Raw genomic sequence first — 19,269 nt, forward strand, 5'->3', positions numbered from 1 at the left:
ATTTCTTTGCAGAACAGATACTGACTCGCAGATTTTGAAAAACTTATGGTTTCCAAATGAGACAGGTTGGGGGGGTGGGGGGATACACTGGGGTTTTGGGATAGAGATGCTATAAAATTTGGGTGTGATGATCGCTGAACACCTACAAATGTAATAAAATTCATTAATTAAAAAAAAGCCATCAGAACATCTTGGAATGAAGCAGACTTGCTTAACTATAAAACCATAAATAAGAGCATGAGATATGCCTCAGGTCATTAAGTGAAAAGTAAAATGGGGCCTGCATTCAAGTTCAGCAAGATAATGATCCTTAAATTCCAAGGACAGGAATTTAAGGGAAAGATGAACTTCCAAAGTAGGAGACCCTCATTATCCGGAAACCTGAGGTGATTCAAAATATTTTAGCCTATGTTACCGCCCTTCTGCTGATTTGAAAAATACCCTGAAAGTCCTAGTTTGACCTCACAGGGTCAAATACACTCTTACCCAGAATGGATACAAAAACAAGACCCATATATATGCTGTCTTCAAGAGACCCACTTCACTTCTAGGGACACATACAAATTGAAAGTGAGAGGATGGAAGAAAATATTTCATGCAAACAGGGATCAAAAGAAAGCTGGAGTAGCCATACTCATATCAGACAAAATAGACTTTAAAATGAAGAATATTTTCAGTGACAAAGAGGGACATTACATAATGATCAAAGGGTCAATCCAAGAAGATGTTATAACAATTTTAAATATCTATGCACCCAACACAGGTTCACCACAATATATAAGGCAACTGCTAACAACCTTAAAAGGAGAAATTGACAATAACACAATCATAGTGTGGGACTTTAACACCCCACTTACAGCAATGGACAGATCAACCAGACAGAAAATCAATAAGGAAACACAGGCCCTGAATGAAGCATTAAACCAGATGGACTTAATAGATATTTATAGGACATTTCATCCAAAAGCAACAGAATACACATTCTTCTCAAGAGCACATAGAACATTCTCTAAGATTGACCATATCCTGGGCTACAAATCCAACCTCAGTAACTTTAAGGAAATTGAAATCATATCAAGCATCTTTTCCAACCACAATGCTATACGACTGGAAATCAACAAGAAGAAAAAAACTGCAAAAAACACAAACACGTGGAGACTCAACAACATGCTACTAAACAACCAATGGATCACTGAAGAAATCAAAGAGGAAATTAAAAAATACCTAGAAGCAAATGACAATGAAGATACGACACTCCAAAACCTATGGGATGCAGCAAAAGCCATTCTAAGAGGGAAGTTTATAGCAATACAAGCCTACCTCAGGAAACAAGAAAAAAGCCCAAACAAGCTAACTTTACATCTAAAGCAGCTTGAGAGAGAACAGACAAGATCTAAAGTTAGTAGAAGGAAAGAAATCATAAAGATCCGAGCAGAAATCAATGAAATAGAAACAAAGAAAACTATAGAAAAGATCAATGAAACGAAAAGCTGGTTCTTTGAAAAGATCAACAAAATTGATAAACCCCTAGCCAGACTTATCAAGCAAAAAAGAGAGAGGACTCAAAACAATAAAATTAGAAATGAAAAAGGAGAAGTAACAACAGACACCACAGAAATACAAAGGATCATAAGAGACTACTATATGCAACTATATGCCAATAAAATGGAAAACCTAGAAGAAATGGACAAATTCTTAGAAAAGTACAATCTTCCAAGGTTAAACCAAGATGAAATAGAAAAGATGAATGGACCCATCACAAGAACTGAAATTGAAACTGTGATTAAAAAACTTCCAACAAACAAAAGTCCAGGACCAGATGGCTTCACAGGCAAATTCTATCAAACATTTAGAGAAGAGCTAACACCTCTCCTTCTGAAACTATTTCAAAAAATTGCAGAAGAAGGGATACTCCCAAACTCATTCTATGAGGCCACCATCACCCTGGTACCAAAACCAGACAAAGACTCCACAAAAAAAGAAAACTACAGGCCAATATCACTGATGAACATCAATGCAAAAATCCTCAACAAAATACTAGCAAACCGCATCCAACAATACATTAAAAGGATTGTACATCATGATCAAGTGGGATTTATCCCAGGGATGCAAGCGTTCTTCAATATCCGCAAATCCATCAGTGTGATACACCACATTAACAAACTGAAGAATAAAAACCATATGATCCTCTCAATAGATGCGGAAAAAGCCTTTGACAAAATCCAACACCCATTTCTGATAAAAACCCTTCAGAAAGTGGGCATAATGGGAACCTACCTCAACATGATAAAGGCCATATACGACAAACCCACAGCAAACATCATTCTCAATGGTGAAAAGCTGAAAGAATTCCCACTGAGATCAGCAACAAGACAAGGATGTCCGCTCTCACCACTACTCTTCAACATAGTTCTGGAAGTCCTAGTCACAGCAATCAGAGAAGTAAAAGAAATAAAAGGAATCCAAATTGGAAAGGAAGAAGTAAAACCATCACTATTTGCAGATGACATGATACTATACCTAGAGAATCCTAAAGACTCTACCAGAAAACTATTAGAGCTTATCCACGAATTTGGCAAAGTTGCAGGATACAAAATCAATACACAGAAATTGACAGCATTTCTATATACTAACAATGAAAAAGCAGAAAAGGAAATTAGGGAAGCAATCCCATTTACCATCGCATCCAAAAGAATAAAATACCTAGGAGTAAACCTACCTAAAGAGACAAAGGACCTGTACTCTGAAAACTACAAGCCACTGATGAAAGAAATCAAAGATGACACAAACAGATGGAAAGATACACCAAGCTCATGGATTGGAAGAGTTAATATTATCAAAATGACTATACTACCCAAGGCAATCTACAGACTCAGTGCAATCCCTATCAAATTACCAAGGACGTTTTTCACAGAACTTGAACAAAATATTTTAAAGTTTGTTTGGAAGTACAAAAGACCCAGAATAGCCAAAGACATCCTGAAAAAGAAAAATGGAGCTGGAAGAATCAGGCTCCCGGACTTCAGACTATACTACAAAGCAACAGTCGTCAAAACTGCATGGTACTGGAACAAAGGCAGACATATAGATCAGTGGAACAGGATAGAAAGCCCAGAATTAAACCCATGCACTTACAGCCAACTAATCTATGACAAAGGAAGCAAGACTATACAATGGAGAAAGGACAGCTTGTTCAATAAGCGGTGCTGGGAAAACTGGACAGCCACATGGAAAAGAATGAAATTAGAACACTCCCTAACATCATACACAAAAATAAACTCCAAATGGATTAAAGACCTAGATATAAGACCAGACACTATCAAACTCCTAGAGGAAAACATAGGCCAAACACTCTCTGACATAAACGACAGCAACATCTTCTCAGATCCACCTATCAGAGTATTGACAATAAAAAGAAAAATAAACAAATGGGACCTACTCAAACTTCAAAGTTTCTGCACAGCAAAGGAAACCCTAAACAACACAAAAAGACAACCCACAGAATGGGAGAAAATCTTTGCAAGTGAATTGACTGACAAGGGATTAATCTCCAAAATTTCTAAACACCTTCTGCAGCTCCATACCAAAAAAAACAAACAACCCCATCCAAAAATGGGCAGAAGATCTAAACAGACAGTTCTCCAAAGAAGGCATACAGATGGCCAAAAAACACATGAAAAGATGTTCAGCGTCACTCATTATTAGAGAAATGCAAATCAAAACCACGATGAGGTACCACCTCACACCAGCCAGAATGGCCATTATCCAAAAGTCTACAAACAATAAGTGCTGGAGAGGGTGTGGAGAAAAAGGAACCCTAGTACACTGTGGGTGGGATTGTCAATTGGTGCAACCACTGTGGAAAGCAGTATGGAGATTCCTCAGAAAACTACACATAGAACTACCATTTGATCCAGCAATCCCACTCCTGGGCATCTATCCAGAGAAAACCACGACTCGCAAAGACACATGTACTCCAATGTTCATTGCAGCACTATTTACAATAGCCAAGACATGGAAACAACCTAAATGTCCATCGACAGAGGAGTGGATCCAGAAGATATGGTACATATACACAATGGAATATTAGCCATCAAAAAGAACGGAATACCATCATTTTTAGCAACATGGATGGACCTAGAAACCATCATGCTAAGTGAAGTCAGCCATACAATGAGACACCAACATCCAATGCTTTCACTGACATGTGGAATCTGAAAAAAAAAGGACAGATGGAACTTCTTTGTAGAACAGATGCTGACTCACAGACATTGAAAAACTTATGGTCTCCGGAGGAGACAGTTTGGGGGCTGGGGGGATGTGCTTGGGCTGTGGGATGGAAATCCTGTGAAATCAGATTGTTATGATCATTATACAACTACAGATGTGATAAATTCATTTGAGTAATAAAAAAAATGAAAAAAAAATTCACTCTTACCCAATAAGGAGGAGCTAATAATGTAAGCCTGCCGTCCACTCAAAAAATCAGGATGAAGGCGGCTTTTCACCCTCCCCACTTTCCTTAGATTATAAAAATGTAGCCCACCTAATCCTCAGGACAGAGAGCTTCTTTGCCTGCCCACTTGTATCCCTCATGAGCATCCTGTCTTAATATACCTTTTTTTTTTTTTTTTTTTTTTTGCTTTTTAGGATCGCAGGTGTACCACATGGAAGTTCCCAAACTAGGGGTCAAATCAGAGCTATAGCTGCCAGCCTACACCACAGCCATAGCAAGGTGTGATCCGAGCCTCATCTGTGACCCACACCAGTTCAGGGCAATGCAGATCCCCAACCCACTGAGTGAGGCCAGGGATCAAATCTGCATCCTCATGGATATTAGATTTGTTTCTACTGAGCCACAACAGGAACCCCCAATAAATCTATTTCTTGCCTATCACTTTGTCTCTTGCTGAATTGCTTCTGCACTGAGACACAAAGAACCTGAACTTCAGTAAGTTCAGATGCCAGGTGAGTGATTCTAATTTAAAAAACCATGGGTTTGAGTCCCAATCTGGGTTCAGGCTATGTGTAGGTCAGAAGTGTCAGTTTTGGCATGGCTGAGTAATATTCCATATATATATGGAATCGCATCTTCTTTATCCAGTCCTCTGTCAATGGACATTTAAGTTGCTTCCATGTCTTGGCTATTGCAAATAGTGCTACAGTGAATATCGGGGTGCATGTATCTTTTCAAATTAAAGTTTTCTCCAGATATATGCACAGGAGTGGAATGGCTGCATCATATAGTAACTCTCTTTCTAGTTTTTTAAAGACCTCCATACTGTTCTCCATAGTGATTGCATCCATTTCTATTCCTACCAACAGTGTAGGAGGGTTCCCTTTCTTCACAGCCTCTCCAGCATTTATTGTTTGTAGACTATACTTTTAGTGATCAGTTTGTTCGACTGAATTTCATCATTTGCTTATTTATCACCTATCAGGTTGTGCCAAATTACCTTTGTCTACATGTCTTTCCCTCCCTAAATGATTCATTCCTTCAGTGGGTACTTTGTTTTGTTTATCTCTGTAACTCTGGTGACTAGCAGGAGGCTTGCCTAATAGCAAGAACTTCGACAAATATTTATTGAACAATGGGTTGGCCCTGCTTTTGTGATTCTGGAGGAGATATTTTCTTTTCTTTTTTCTTCTTTTCTTGCTTTTTAGGGCTGCACCTACAGCATATGGAAGTTCCCAGGCTAGGGGTCTAATCAGAGCTGTAGCCGCCGGCCTACGCCAGAGCCACAGCAATGCCAGATCCGAGCCGCATCTGTGACCCACACCACAGCTCGTGGCAACGCCGGATCCTTAACCCACTGAGTGAGGCCAGAGATCGAACCAGCGTCCTCATGGATACTAGTGGTGTTTGTTAACCACTGAGCCACACAACAAGAACTCCTGGAGGAGACATTTTCTGATTATAAAACACTACTTTTGGAAATTGGCATATGACTCAATTATCATTCACTGAATGGGAAGCATCATAAGAATCTATGAATGCTCCTGAGAGAATTTTTTTTTTCATGAAAACAACCAGGGGAAAAAAAAAAAAAAAGACAATTTCAACCTCAGCTAGTTGAGACCCAGAACATTGAGGCCTCAGTACCCAGGTTTCTTTTTCTTTCGTCTTTTTGCCATTCCTAGGGCCACTCCTATGGCACATGGAGGTTCCCAGGCTAGGGGTCTAATCCAAGCTGTAGCTACCAGCCTACACCAGAGCCACAACACCTCGGGATCCAAGCCGTGTCTGCGACCTACACCACAGCTCATGGCAACACTGGATCCTTAACCCACTGAGCAAGGGCAGGGATCGAACCCTCAACCTCATCATTCCCAGTTAGATTCGTTAACCACTGCGCCACGACGGGAACTCCAGTACCCGGGTTTCTTGTTGCCACCTTTGCTGTGTGGGCTATCTCTGTTTGCATGCAAAGATCCTGAAGTCAAGGTCAGGCACCCAGCCTGGGAGGAGCAGGGTGGCTTTCCCCCAGGGTAATCAAGCAGGCCCTGCCCCCTGTCCTTCTTGGCCTTCCATCTCCCATCCCCCACCTCCCCCCCCCAAATGCACCCCTGCTGGCCCTCCTGGGACATAAACCACTCAGCCCAAATGCTAAGTTAGGATCCAACCAATATCCAACTGCAGAGGAGAGAGAGAACCCTTGGCGAGGCGAGAGGAGGCAGAGGCAAGCCAGTTATTGTAAAGGGAGCCCTACATGGTGGCCTTTTACCTCTGGGTCACTGGTTCAAATCCAGCCAGACCTCGCCTGACAGAAAATCATTAGCAGCTCTGTGTCAGGCTGCTTGACAGATGGAAAATGAGTTTCTGTCTCCATCCAGCAGGCAAGTGTCCACATCACACTTGGCGCTAAGCAGCCCTGGACTCCGTGGAGACAGAGCAGAAGTCACCGGCCAGTCACCCAGGGTCTCTGAGACTGGGCCCTCCTGCAGCTCAGCGTTCTCCGCGTGGGGCCTGACAGCTCCCTCCTAGCGCCCCGTTCACGAGCACTTTATTAATCTAGGTTTGTTTTTGCCCGCGGAAGACACTGTTTAACAAGTAGTCTGAAGTAATGGAACAACTGAGAAAATCTGATTCTGCGGGCATCAAAAGAGCGGCCAAAATCAGAGCAGAAAAAAATGCCTCAAGGACACGATCATCCTTGGCAGCTGCGCAGTGCGGGGCCGGGCGGCTGAATGGGTCCAAGCAAGGGGTGAGTTATGGCGCGGTGGACTGGGACAGTGGCTTCACCGCAAGCTCTCTGATGACAGGCATGAGGGACAGGACCTCTAAGGGTACTTCATTTTCGCCTCTCTTCTTCCCCTTTAGAACTATCTAAGCCACCAGCCTAAAGGTATTTCAAACTAAGACCGACCCTCCTTCCCTTTCTGGCCAAAAACAGGCCCTGCCAGACCCTGGGAAGCGTGTGTCTAGGATGCCCACGTGGCTCTCTTCGCCACACTCAAGAGGGAGGAATTCCCACCCACCTGGATTGTTCTGGTGAACCTCCCCCTTCGCTGGCTGGTGAAGTCTAAGCACAGAGTATCCCCAGTCTGGGCCTCGGAGAGCTTTCTTGTCCCTCCTCTAACCCCTCCCGGCTGGCTGCAGACTGGTCCCTCCCAAGTCTCTGGGGCACTGGGCAGAAGCCTCCACCCCCCCCCCACCCCCCGCGCTGTTCGCGAGCGTCTTCGCCCGGTTGCCCTTCGCATCCCCTCGGCCAGCAGGGGGCAGACGGCACCCACGGCCCTGCTGCAGTCACCCGGCGGCTGCCCGGCAGGGGATGGGCGCCGGAGTGTGAACCAAAGGTCCCACGCCTCCGCAGCTCACCTGGCTTTGGGGAATCAGGCCAAGGCGAGTGGAGGGACTTTCTGAGACACGTGTAAGAGCTATGAACCAGGGAACCCACAGCCATATTTCTGTGCCTGAGAAGCCCATTTCCTCTTTCTCTCTGGGTCCCTCCAGCCCGGCTTGTCAGAGCAGGAGCCTGCGGTTCTCAGAATTGAGCTTGACCTCAGCCCTAGTTCGGATGAATTGGGGAGAAGAGACCAGGGCTCGGGACCACTGGCCTCTCTCACTTCCCCAACCTCCTACCTCCTCCTCACAGGGTTCAGAAGCAGAAAGTAGCGCCCAGATTCCCAATTTGCATTTTCATTCAGTTGCCTCTCTCTGAGTCCCCTTGGTTTTGTCAAACGGAGCCAATCTATTGTGTCTGTTGCTGTCTGTGTATAGATTCCCTGCTGCATCCGAATTGCAGGAGGCGGGTGTCTATTTGCACAGTCACTGTTAACAACATATGGTGTTACTCTCCCTGACAAACTGGACAGGAGTGGGGTTTTTTTGCTTGTTTGTTTTAGGGCCACACGCACGGCATATGGAGGTTCCCAGGCTAGGGGTCCAATAGGAGCTGTAGCCGGCAGCCTACACCACAGCCACGCCAGATCTGAGCGGAGTCGGCAATGTACACCACAGCTCACCGAAAGGCCAGATCCTTAACCCACTGAGCAAGGCCAGGGATCAAACCCTCATTCTCATGGATACTAGTGAGATTCATTTCCACTGAGCCACAAAGGAACTCCTAGGAGCTGGGTTTTAAAGCGGTGTGCACATGTGCATCTGTGTGTTCATTTATAAAGTCATATGTGCTCAGGGAAAAAATTGAGAGTGGAGTGGAGAGAAAGCCGACCACAGGGCACACCTTGGGAGCCACCACCTAGAGCCCATCTTTGCTCCTTGCATCTCCCACTTCCTTTGGCGCTGTAGCCCATAGGCCACAGGGGAACTCTTCAGGAGTCTCTGCAGGCCACCTTGCTTCTCCCCAGAGCCGGCAAAGCCACTTTTAAAGTCCCCCTTCCCCGATCCCTGCAGAAAATAGCAAGAGGTCTGCAGTGCAAAGAGAGAAGACTTCTGAAGATCGCTGTCTGCTCCAATGGGACTGCACAGACCCTGCCAAGGTCAACAGAAGGAACAGCCCCCTGGAAGCGTGGACGGACGCCTGCCTGCCTGCCTGGAGCAGGCTGTGGTCTTGGGCAACTGTCCTACCCTGATCATCCCAGGATGCCTGGAGGGAGGAGCACCCCCTGCCACCCTGCCCAGACCGACAAGGGCTCTGACTACCTGAAAGATTCCCTTGTGGACAAAGGAAGTGGCTGCCTTTGTGCTTCCCCATTTTCTTCTCTAGCCATTCTTCAGGAAGAATTGGGGAATGGTCCCAAGTGAACTCAAAGGCTTACCTTGACTTTTGGAGAGCCGGTTTTTTTTTTTTTTTTTTTTTTTTTTTTTCCTTTTTTTTTCTGAGGAAGCACAAGAAACAGCAGCAGATCACACCTAGCGCAGGGGGCCAGGTGTATGGCGGATGCTCAGTAAGAGATTCCCGGAAGAATGTAAACTGCCTCTGTCCCAGGCTCTGTCCCACTGCTGTGTGTCTTTGCCCCTTTCTGAGTTTGGTTTCCTTCTGTGAAATAGGGATGATGATGGTAACACCCCCTCACGGAGCTCATTCCAGGATGAAATGAAGTCACTCACATGAGTGAATTAATGTCAACTTTAAAAGGTGACACACAGCAGTGGGACAGAGCCCGGGATAGAAGTAGTTTATGTTCAAGGATGGGAGAGTTGAGTGCTAGGTATCAGCTATGCTCCAGAATCAAGGCGTTAGTGGCTAAAAATCAGTTCTCATTTGTTCATTGACACTCTTCTATTCGTTGAATACAAAATCTAACTTTAAGAATAATCTCCTCCCTTGCCCCGCCAATGGAACTCAATGGAGCTATTTTCTTTTGTGGTAGAAAAAAAAGTTTTTTCTTCTACAAATTGGGCTGTATGCAGAATAAGGGCCGCCCCCCCCCCCCCCCCCCGCAACCCTGGCTGCACAAAATGTGCACAGCACTCTTCCAGCAAGCACCGAGGCTTGCTCTTATTTACACTTATTTACATATCGAGCCAGATCTCCATGGCTGCCTGCCCGGAAGCCCTATTTTTAATTGTTTGGCGCCCCAGCCACCCTTCTGACCCTTTCTGGCACTTTTCTGAGGATTTCCGGCCACTGCTAGCTTGCAAGGGAAGGCCCCCAACCAAACCGTAAGCCTCCAAGTTCAGCATCTCTAAGCCCTTTTCCAAGAGGAATCTCCAGGCAGGTGGGGCTGCGCGCCCCCCACCCCATGACGCAGAGGGGATTTGGGCTCAGGCCGGAGGGCCAGCTGCGTTCCACGTGGATAAAAGGACAGAGGACAAGAAAGCAGCTGCCCTGGGCTCTCCAGCTTCCTTCTCTCGCTGCGCTTCTGAAAGAATCAGGAGTAGTTCCCAGTGAAGGCAAAGGGCTTGTCCTGAAATTCAGACCGGTTGGCGGGTTCCCTCCCCCACCCTTCTTCTAAAAAACAGCATTTCCTTGACAGCAATAAAATATGTACTTATAAATATTTTCCAAGAGTGCCCTCTAGTGGGAATCTTAAGGCAGTGGCGCATCTTACAAATGTGACTTGGATCCCAAACTCGTGAATAAAAATAAAGCACATTCCACCGCAACCTTCTTCACACGTGACCTGAAAATAGATCCCGTTTCTTCCACGAGTCCATACAATGTCACATGCCCTTGATTGGAAATGAAGGCTGTCTTAAGTCTTTAGAAGGAAATAGTGCTCCACTTTTAGAACTGGAACTTACACACGGTGTTCAGGAACTTTCAGTGCAGGGAAGTGTGTGGAACGGGACAATGGGTGACATCCATGCGTTGTATTCCTGGGCTGCGCCGGAGTTGCTGGCCGACTGCTTTTATTTGGGCTGCGGAGGGAGCCAAGGCTGCAATAGCGTCCAGCCCCAGAGGCCACACACACTGCTGGGTTTTCACCTTGGAGGATGTGGGACAATGAGTCATTTGTGCCTCTTCCTGGTTCTTCCTGGCCAAGGTCAGCTTTCCCACTGGAACCAAGCAGGCTGGCACAGAGCCCGCGCCGTCTGGAGCCTTCCCCTGGTGCCAAGCCCAGGAGAGGGTGTGGCCCCCTCCCCCACGCCTCAGAGGGCCCCAGTTCAGGCTCCTTCCGAGGCAGCCCTTGTCCGGGTCCTGAAACCTCATTCACGCTGCTCACTTCAGCATGAAGGGCCTCCTGGCGGAGGCCTGAGGAAATCACCAGCCCTAAAGAAAGGTTCCCAGGCAGAATTCTCTGAGGAGGAAACTCCAAGGGCTTCTGGCGGTGCTCACCCCTTCTGCTGAGCTGTCCAGAGACAATTCATTTTTCTGTTTGGATTGATTCCAGTTCATCGTGCAATCACTGCTACTATGAGTCCTCGTAAAATAGCTGCCATTTCTTCCTTTCTCCACTGGATACACATATGTTGAGCACCTACTGTGTACCAGACACGGTTCTAGACTTTGAACACCAAGACAAAGTCCTGACAGCATAGAAATGACAGTCTAATTTGGAGAAAGAGGATACACAAGCAAATATAGCAAGTTGAGGCCATGAATGAAACCAAGAGGGTATAATGGGATATATAGGGGATCCTGAGATGAAGCATCTGGGCAGACTGCTCTGAGAAGTTTACCTTAAGCATCTAGTATGTGCCAGCTATTTACTGTGTTAGAGGTTAAGGATACAAAGACAAACAGAAAATGCTGTCTGTACCTTCAAAGAGCTCAGAGCCCAATGGTGAAATAATACTTCCATAGGATTCAAACAACACCATCTCACAATAGCCCTAAGATCTATGCCTCACAATAAACCTGCCCAGTAAATTATATCATCTGCCTTTTATAGATGTTAAAACTGAGTTTAAGAGATATCAGTAGCACTGTCGAGGTTTGAATTAAGGCTTGTCTTATTTCCAGATTTTTTTTTCCTATGCCGTCTTTCTCGGTGGAAATGGGGAGATAAAAAATGAGATCCCAACCCAGCTCAAAGATTTGACACAGGCAGGCACACTGCGCTGTCCGAAGTGGGTTAACACTACGCTGCTAAAGTAGAGGAAGGACCGAGACCAACACTGGTTCTACCCACTATCAAACATGTGGCTCCTGCAGCTCTAGACAGTGGTACCCAAGCCTGGCAATAGATGACAGACTCCCTGGGCCTGTAGAGATGCTGATGAAATGCTCCTCCGCCAGACTAACTCAGATGCTCCAAGTCCACACCCAGGGCTCCTCCTTGGCTCCCCTTCTCAAGGCTCCTCTCAGCCAGCAGCCAGGGAGACAGGGTCGCCTGACTCTGGGAAAAGGTGACCCAACACTTCTGCCAAAGTCATTACTGCCGGACCCTGAGCAAGAACAGGAAGGAAGAAAACACCGCTGGAAGTGACCCCTGACTATTCCTCAGCTGCTGGTGGAGAGAGATAACAGCCCGTAGTGGGCTGCATGCAGCTGAAAGTGTTAGGGTTCAAGCCTCTTCTCTGTGAGCCATGCTGTCACACCAGCACTTCTGGAGGGAACGGAGGAAGTCAACTGGACCACAGCCCTGGGTGATTTGGGGTCAACTAAATAGCCTAGATCCAGAGGACAGCCACAACTGTCTTGACACTCGGGAGCGACTGAGCGGGTGCTGCGTGTTTGCTTGTGCTGGGACAGCAAGGGACAAACGTGTGTGTGACCACAGGGTTCTTGTGGGGGCTGGGAGGTAACTCCCCTCTATACATGCCCTGTGTGGCCTAATTTTTTTTAAATTTGTATTGAAATACAGTTGATTTACAGTGCCGTGTTAGTTTCTGGTATACAGCAAAGTGATACAAATACATATATAAATGTATGTATTCTTTTTTAGAGTCTTTTCCATTCTAGGTTATTACAAGATGTTGAGTAGAGTTCCCTGCATGGCCTCACCATATACAGATTTGTTTCTATTATAGAAATGCCTTGTTTCACACACTCTCCTTTCCTGTAATAAATCTGTATTCAATTTCTACCATGTACCAGGCACTGTGCTAGATGCCAGGGGATAGAGCAGAAAACAAACACACAAGAGGGCCCCTGGCTTTACAGTTTATATTCATCGGAATCTAAAGCAGTGGTTCTTAGCCTGGCAGCATGTTGGCGTCACCTAGAAAGCTTCATGGAATATGGACGTGGGCTCCACTCCTAAGAAGTCTGGTTTAACTGGACTGGGCTCCTGCTATCAGTGTTCGTGTCCGAAGGATATGGGAGGGTCTCTGGGGTCTGCAAGTGTCTAGTCCTCCCAGTTGTGCAGTGACCCCCCTTCCCTCTTGGGTTACGTGTTCAAGCCAGACATCCCCCAAGTGCCAGGATGTGGGAGGGAAGCACTCACTGTGTGCTCTGCTTCTATTTTTTCATTTCCCACATCATCTTTTTTTTTTTTTTTCAGCCAAGTTCTCGGGCCAGGGATCGAATGTTGTCCACAGCAGCCTCCCAAGCCACACCGATCCTCAATGCGCTGCCCCCCAAGAAAACTCCCAGGAGGCTTTTCTTCTGAACATAGAACCTTGCCAGTTCAGGTCCTGAAATCTGGATTCAGAGATGCCAGCCTTCGCTGTCTATCACCCTGGGCCACTGCCTCTGACTTTTCCCCTGCTCGCTGGCTTCGTTTTTGCTGCTTGAGTTCAAGCCCTTTCTGTCTGCACCGCTAAGATCCAGGAGGCTTCTCAGTTTGCTATGTGGCTCTGCTAGATGGCAACGACCTGTGCGGGGGACAGAAGGACCTTTCCCCTCCTTATCCAGACTCGTGCAGTATCCCTCTTGTCTCCATCCTCCTCAGCATCTCCCCAACCCAAGATATGTCCCTCTCTCCTGCCCCAGCATCTCTGAACACCTCTGTCGTGGGGGTAGAAGGTCCCAGAAGAGCCAGAAGGAGAGGCAGCACCTGAGGGTGGCAACTGGATGCTGTAAAACTCTCACCATCTTCCCCCTGCCTGATGGACGTCAGATCTGGAGGCAGCCCATCCACAAACATCAAAGAGAAAGAACAAAAATATATGTTGTTTGTATGTTGGTTTGTTTAATATCAAGAAGAGTTGATTTTCAAGCCCAGAGGGACTGAGCATGAGAGACTCAGCTTAATCAGAGGGCTCGGGCTTACATCATGCCCTGCAAATAATAATAATAATAATCATAACATAATAGTACTAATGCCTGTGTTACACTCGGAGCTTGAAATGATCAGTGACATTTCCCCTGATGAGGTTAAACAGCCGGGCTCTCTGGGCTTCGCATTTGCATAATAAAGTTCAGAAGTCACTGCCTTCTACATCTCTCTTAGCAGAAGCCTCCTGTTCTAGAGTCGGGGACTCCACATCCTCATGTGCTTCCATATGTGGTCCTGGGCCGTGATGCTAATCTTTGACTTGCATGTGAAATGTCAGCTTTTTTGCTTTTTTTTTTTCCCCGGTCTGCGAGAACAACAAATTATGTTTCTAAATGAGAAGATACCGTCTGTAATGGATAATACAATCTGAAAATGCAGAGGCAACATCTGTGACCTGTGGGGCGAACCTGGCAAGCTGTAGTCTATTTTTCTACCCTCTCAGTTGATGGGAAAACATCACTTTAGATAGAATAATTAATCATTAGTCAAAGTGGATATGGCCATTGGTTCCTCGCCTCTCAGACATCCCTGCCTTGCCTGGCGTAAATCAGGGAAATACATTCTTTAATATCCAATGGAATGTATTTCCAGGCAGCCTCTTTCCTCTATGAAGTCACCAAACACTTGGCAGAGACTGTCTGTCACCAGCTGATGGGGGAAGATGTTCCCAAGGTGCTATTTGAGGGAAGGAAAATGCAGAGCCCAGGGGAAGGGACACGGTGAGTTCAAGATGGCGCCATGAGTGGTGGCTCTTAGCTGAGTAGTGGCCAGTGTCGGGCCAGCACCATTCCTCATCCACGCTCATTGGCCCCTTTCCCCATCACTGTGTCCTCAGTCCTCCGTCCACCGCCAAGGCCCTGTCCCAGCGAGCAGGGCATGCCTTGGCCTGGTCCATCTTGGTGGCCAGTCCCCCAAATCTTGACATCCTTCTGGTTCTTTGATAACGATCAACTAATCATTTTGGGCCATTTTCTTTGCTTGATTCCAGGCTCTCTCTGGGTCCCTTGAAATATTTATAGCACCCAACATACTCCAAGAAAATAAAGGATCTGCCAAGTGTGGAAAGAAAAGAGGGTTGGAAGTCGGAATGGGAGGCAGGAATCCAAGGCACCTGGTCAGCCCAGACAAGTGTTTAGATTTTATTCTGAGTGAGATGGAAAGCCACTAGGGAATGTAGAGACAGCGGACCACAGATTTCTGTTTTAAGAGCAAATAACAAAAACCAAAAAGCATTTGCCAGGAGTTGCTGCTGTCAAGTAATGGGATTGTCAGCATCTTGGGAGTACTGGATCACAGGTTCCAGCCTCGGCCTGGCACAGTGGGTTGGGGATCCAGCGTTGCTCAGGTCATGACTGCGGCTCGGCTCAGATCTGATCCCTGGCCTGGGCTCCATATTCCTCAGGGTGGCCAAAAATGGGAAAAAAAAATTTTTTTTGCAGTTGTCTCAGCTAATCCACCCATCGTTGTCAAGGAGCAAAGTCCCAAAATGTTCACATTTTTCTTTTGCATTTAAAGAACAGAACAGGAGTTCCCTGGTGGCCTAGCAGTTAAGGACCCAGTGTTGCCACTACTGTGGCACGGGCTCAGTTGCTGGCCCGGGAACTTCCACAGGCTATAGGCGAGGCCAAAAGGCTACACAAAGAAGACATCATTTTTTTGTTGTTTTTTTTTTGTTTGTTTGTTTTTTGTCTTTTTAGGGCCGCACCTGTGGTGTATGGAGGCTCCCAGGCTAGGGGTTGAATCAGAGCTGTAGCTGCTGGCCTATGCCAGAGCCACAGCAATGCCAGATCCAAGACACATCTGCGACCTATACCACAGCTCATGGCAATACTGGATCCTTAACCCACTGAGCGAGGCCAGGGATCAGGGATCGAACTGGCAACCTCATGACTCCTAGTCAGATTCATTTCCACTTCACCACGATGGAAACTCCAAGAAGACATAGTTCTTAAATGACTGAGAAGAAAAGACGGATGTCAAACACACAAAACATCAGCCTGCCTTTTGTCATAAAGGCCCTCCTGATATTCAAAGCCAGAGATCATTATGGCTGGTTTTGCAAGCCCCTCAAAGCCAGGTGGAGCAGATTTCTGAATAGCTTAAGATTAGGGAGACCTTCTCCAGTTTAATAAAACAAATGAATGCAAATTCATTTCACTTGACTGGAAGAAATTCCTTGCCACACACCAGTTTTAGAAGAGGGGGAGGGGTTGGGGGGGACATGAAATCAAATCACAGAGCCTGCATTCCAGAAAGGCCCAGATAGCTGATTAAAACCGGAAGTCCAAGGAGAGGGTTTGCTATCTGTAATTTATTCATAAATTGCCAGCTCTTCCCAGACAACTTTTCAAATAGAACGTGACACTTGTTTAAATATTTACTGGCTTGTTGACCTATTTTTTTGTTGTTGTTAATTAGAATTTTTTTTATAAAGAAAACAAACATTGTAACAGCAAATTAATCCAGACAGCCTTGACAGTGAGCTAGTTCAGCCAGGCACCGGTTAAGCACTGCGTTGTGATTTACCAAAATTACGGTATCCAAGGGGAGAAATTAATTAGAAATATCAGAAATCATCTGTGAATGTAAAAAGGTTCAGGTCCACCCCTACCTCCCATCTGTGGTTATGAAATTAGCACGAAAGATGTAAAACCACTTGTTTAAAAATATAAAGCGTTTTCAACCATTGTTTTTCCGCTATTTTCCCTGAAATGTGTGTTTGGCCCCAAACCTCCTTCCCCTCCAAGAAGTGGTTGGCTTAACAATTCTGTAGCTGTTCCGACAAAACAAAAAAGCTATTTTAAGACATGGCGTTTGCGTCCTTTGCCTTTTTCTAACTTTTAAGGTCTTTGGGCTTTAGTAATCGCCTTCAAGTTAGCTAACACTTCCTACTGACTCCCCTCCAGGGCTTCGCTGAAGCCAGGCTTAGAGGACCTTCGAGATCACAAGGAAAGAGGGGTTTTATGTGTCCTGACTTCAGGCCTAGGGACTCCAGCCACCCTGACCAAAAAGGAGTTTACTCGGAATGTCTCAGCAAAACTGTCTGACCCCAGCAGGACCTGTAGCCAACGGCTGCCATGACAACGGCTGTGGCCAGGCCTCCAGGCTGGGCTGGGGAAGGAGGCTGCAGGGGGAGAGGTGGTCACAGAAAGAGAATAATGGTTTTGGTGGCTACGGACGCCTCTAAACAAACTAGATTTAAAGATAGTCCTGCAGCTGCAGGATGACGTTAATAGCAACGGCATGTTGGTTAGTTAGAGACAGCTGAGAATGGAACATGCATTTCATCTTCACAACAGCCAAAAGAGGTAAATAATTTTATGATCCGCTTACCTCTGATGAAGCTGAGACCCAGAGGTCTGGCTGACGCCGTGGTGCCTGTGGAGTTTCCCTCGGGAAGAGGCGGGGGCTCCCCCGGAAGCCTGGTGCCTTCCCACCTCCCATCAATGCTTCGCAGGTGAAACTCTGAAAAGCCCTTGAGTCCTTGTGTTTTGAAGTAAAAGGCTTTTTTCCTTTAGCTGCCCAGGCCTCTCAGGTCCCAAAGGCTGACTCAAGAGTGCATGATTAGGAAGGAAATACTGATACAGCTGAAAACTAGTTGAGTCTCCCTGATACTAGCTACGCCCTGCCTGGGCGCACTCACTTGCTCTAACCAGCTTTTCACAAATGATTTCTTCCTTGCTCAACTGCGTTCATTAACTAATGGTGCCTCGTTAGAGTTATATCGCTCGTGGTGGTTTTTTTCCTTTGAAACGCTCCCCAACCCACCGTCCCCTTGTAAGCGATCCTCGCTGAGGAGAAAAGGTCAAGGGGCAATAACCCCAAAGACCACCAGAAAACATCACCGGAGCCCCTGACTCCAGCCTTAATGGCTTTGGAATGATCTATGGAGGGAGAAGAAGGCAGGCCCCCCAGTCCTTATCGACAGCCCTGTTTTTTCAAATTAAAGCCATTAAACCCCCTTGCCGGCCCCTCTCAAGAGAGGACACCGTTTGGAGGCACTATCCTGCGGTGGCCTCCTTTGCCTGGCAAAGCAAGAAGGCTGTTCTTTCTGCTTCACTCGAAACTCTGTCTCCAAAACTTCGTCAGTGCCAGTGTACCCACGCTTCTCCTGGAGACGAGCAGCCTCTCCCCCGTCACACAAGCCCCGTGGCAGGTCAGCAGTCTAACCAGCGATGCAGTGAATTCAAGATCGCTTCAAATCCTTTGCCACGTCTCCCTTGGAAAACTGAAACCAATTGCGCTGACGCCGTGAGTGGCTGTGGCCACTGGAGTGTGGCAGGAGTGAAACTAGCTAGGCCTTACGAGACCCCTGGCTTCAGGTTTTGTCTGCCTAGAGCACTCCCTCTGGGAACGCAGCCACCATGCAGAAAGGAGCCATAAGGAGAAGCACCAAAACCTCTCCCCCATTCTCATCAGCAGCCCCAGCGAGCGCCCAGCCAGCACCCAGCACCAAGGGCCAACCCCATGAGTGAGTCCTCTGGACGTTGCAGCCCACTTGACAACACACGGAGCAGAAGAACAGCCCCACAGAGCCCAGGCAACCCCAGCCTCGTGGAAGACCACCAGGAGTGGTGGTGGCCGTTGTTTCGAAGCAGTGAGTTTGGGGTAGTTTGTTTCACAGCAATAGATAATCAAAACAGTCTGTCTACACAGGATAATATTCTCTTGGACAGGAAAGATCTGGAAGGTACTGTATATAGGGTCCCCTGGCTCTGATGTGACATGGCCAGAAGGGATGGCGGTGGCCGCCCCTGGAGTACAGTACATAGGTCTCTTTCCGCAGCACTCCTGGGACACCATTTGTGAACACGCTCGCCTAGGTCACCTCGTGACTTAACTGAAGCACCTGTCTACCCCAGAATCTGGGAAGAGTCTTGAAACTGATACTCAAGGAGCTAAAAGGGGCTCGAAAGCCAGAAGCAGCTCTTTCCCACACACCCATTTTTTTCTTTTTTTTTTCTTCTTCTTCTTTCTTTTTTTTTCTTTTTGTCTTTTTAGGGCCGCCCCTGTGGCTTATGGAAGTTCCCCGGCCAGGGGTCAAATCAGAGCTGCAGCTGCTGGCCTACACCACAGCTCACAGCAACACTAGATCCTTAACCCACTGAGCGAGGCCGGGGATGGAAGCCACATCCTCATGGATATTAGTTGGGTTTGTTACCGCTGAGCCACAACAGGAACTCCCTCCTCGCTTTTTCTTTAACGTTTGTGTTGTTAAATGGAGATGTCGTGAATGCTTCTCTCCCTCCAGCAAGT

General features: G+C 46.7%; 2 long non-coding RNA genes across 3 annotated transcripts; one reads left to right on the forward strand and one right to left on the reverse strand.

Moving 5' to 3' along the window:
• On the forward strand, window positions 6,275-14,166 carry LOC106504715. Its single transcript, XR_001298398.2, has 2 exons — window positions 6,275-7,205; window positions 13,297-14,166. It is a non-coding gene; the product is annotated as an uncharacterized LOC106504715 (long non-coding RNA).
• On the reverse strand, window positions 9,243-19,006 carry LOC106504714. Of its 2 annotated transcripts, none has more exons than XR_001298397.2 (2): window positions 17,347-19,006; window positions 9,243-15,062 (listed from the first exon to the last, which is right to left on the reverse strand). It is a non-coding gene; the product is annotated as an uncharacterized LOC106504714 (long non-coding RNA). The 2 variants fall into 2 exon arrangements; XR_002346748.1 differs by having other exon boundaries at window positions 9,243-14,317; window positions 17,347-19,005.

Source organism: Sus scrofa, chromosome 8, assembly GCF_000003025.6.
Source record: "Sus scrofa isolate TJ Tabasco breed Duroc chromosome 8, Sscrofa11.1, whole genome shotgun sequence".
In the NCBI taxonomy this organism is placed as follows: Eukaryota; Metazoa; Chordata; class Mammalia; order Artiodactyla; family Suidae; genus Sus; species Sus scrofa.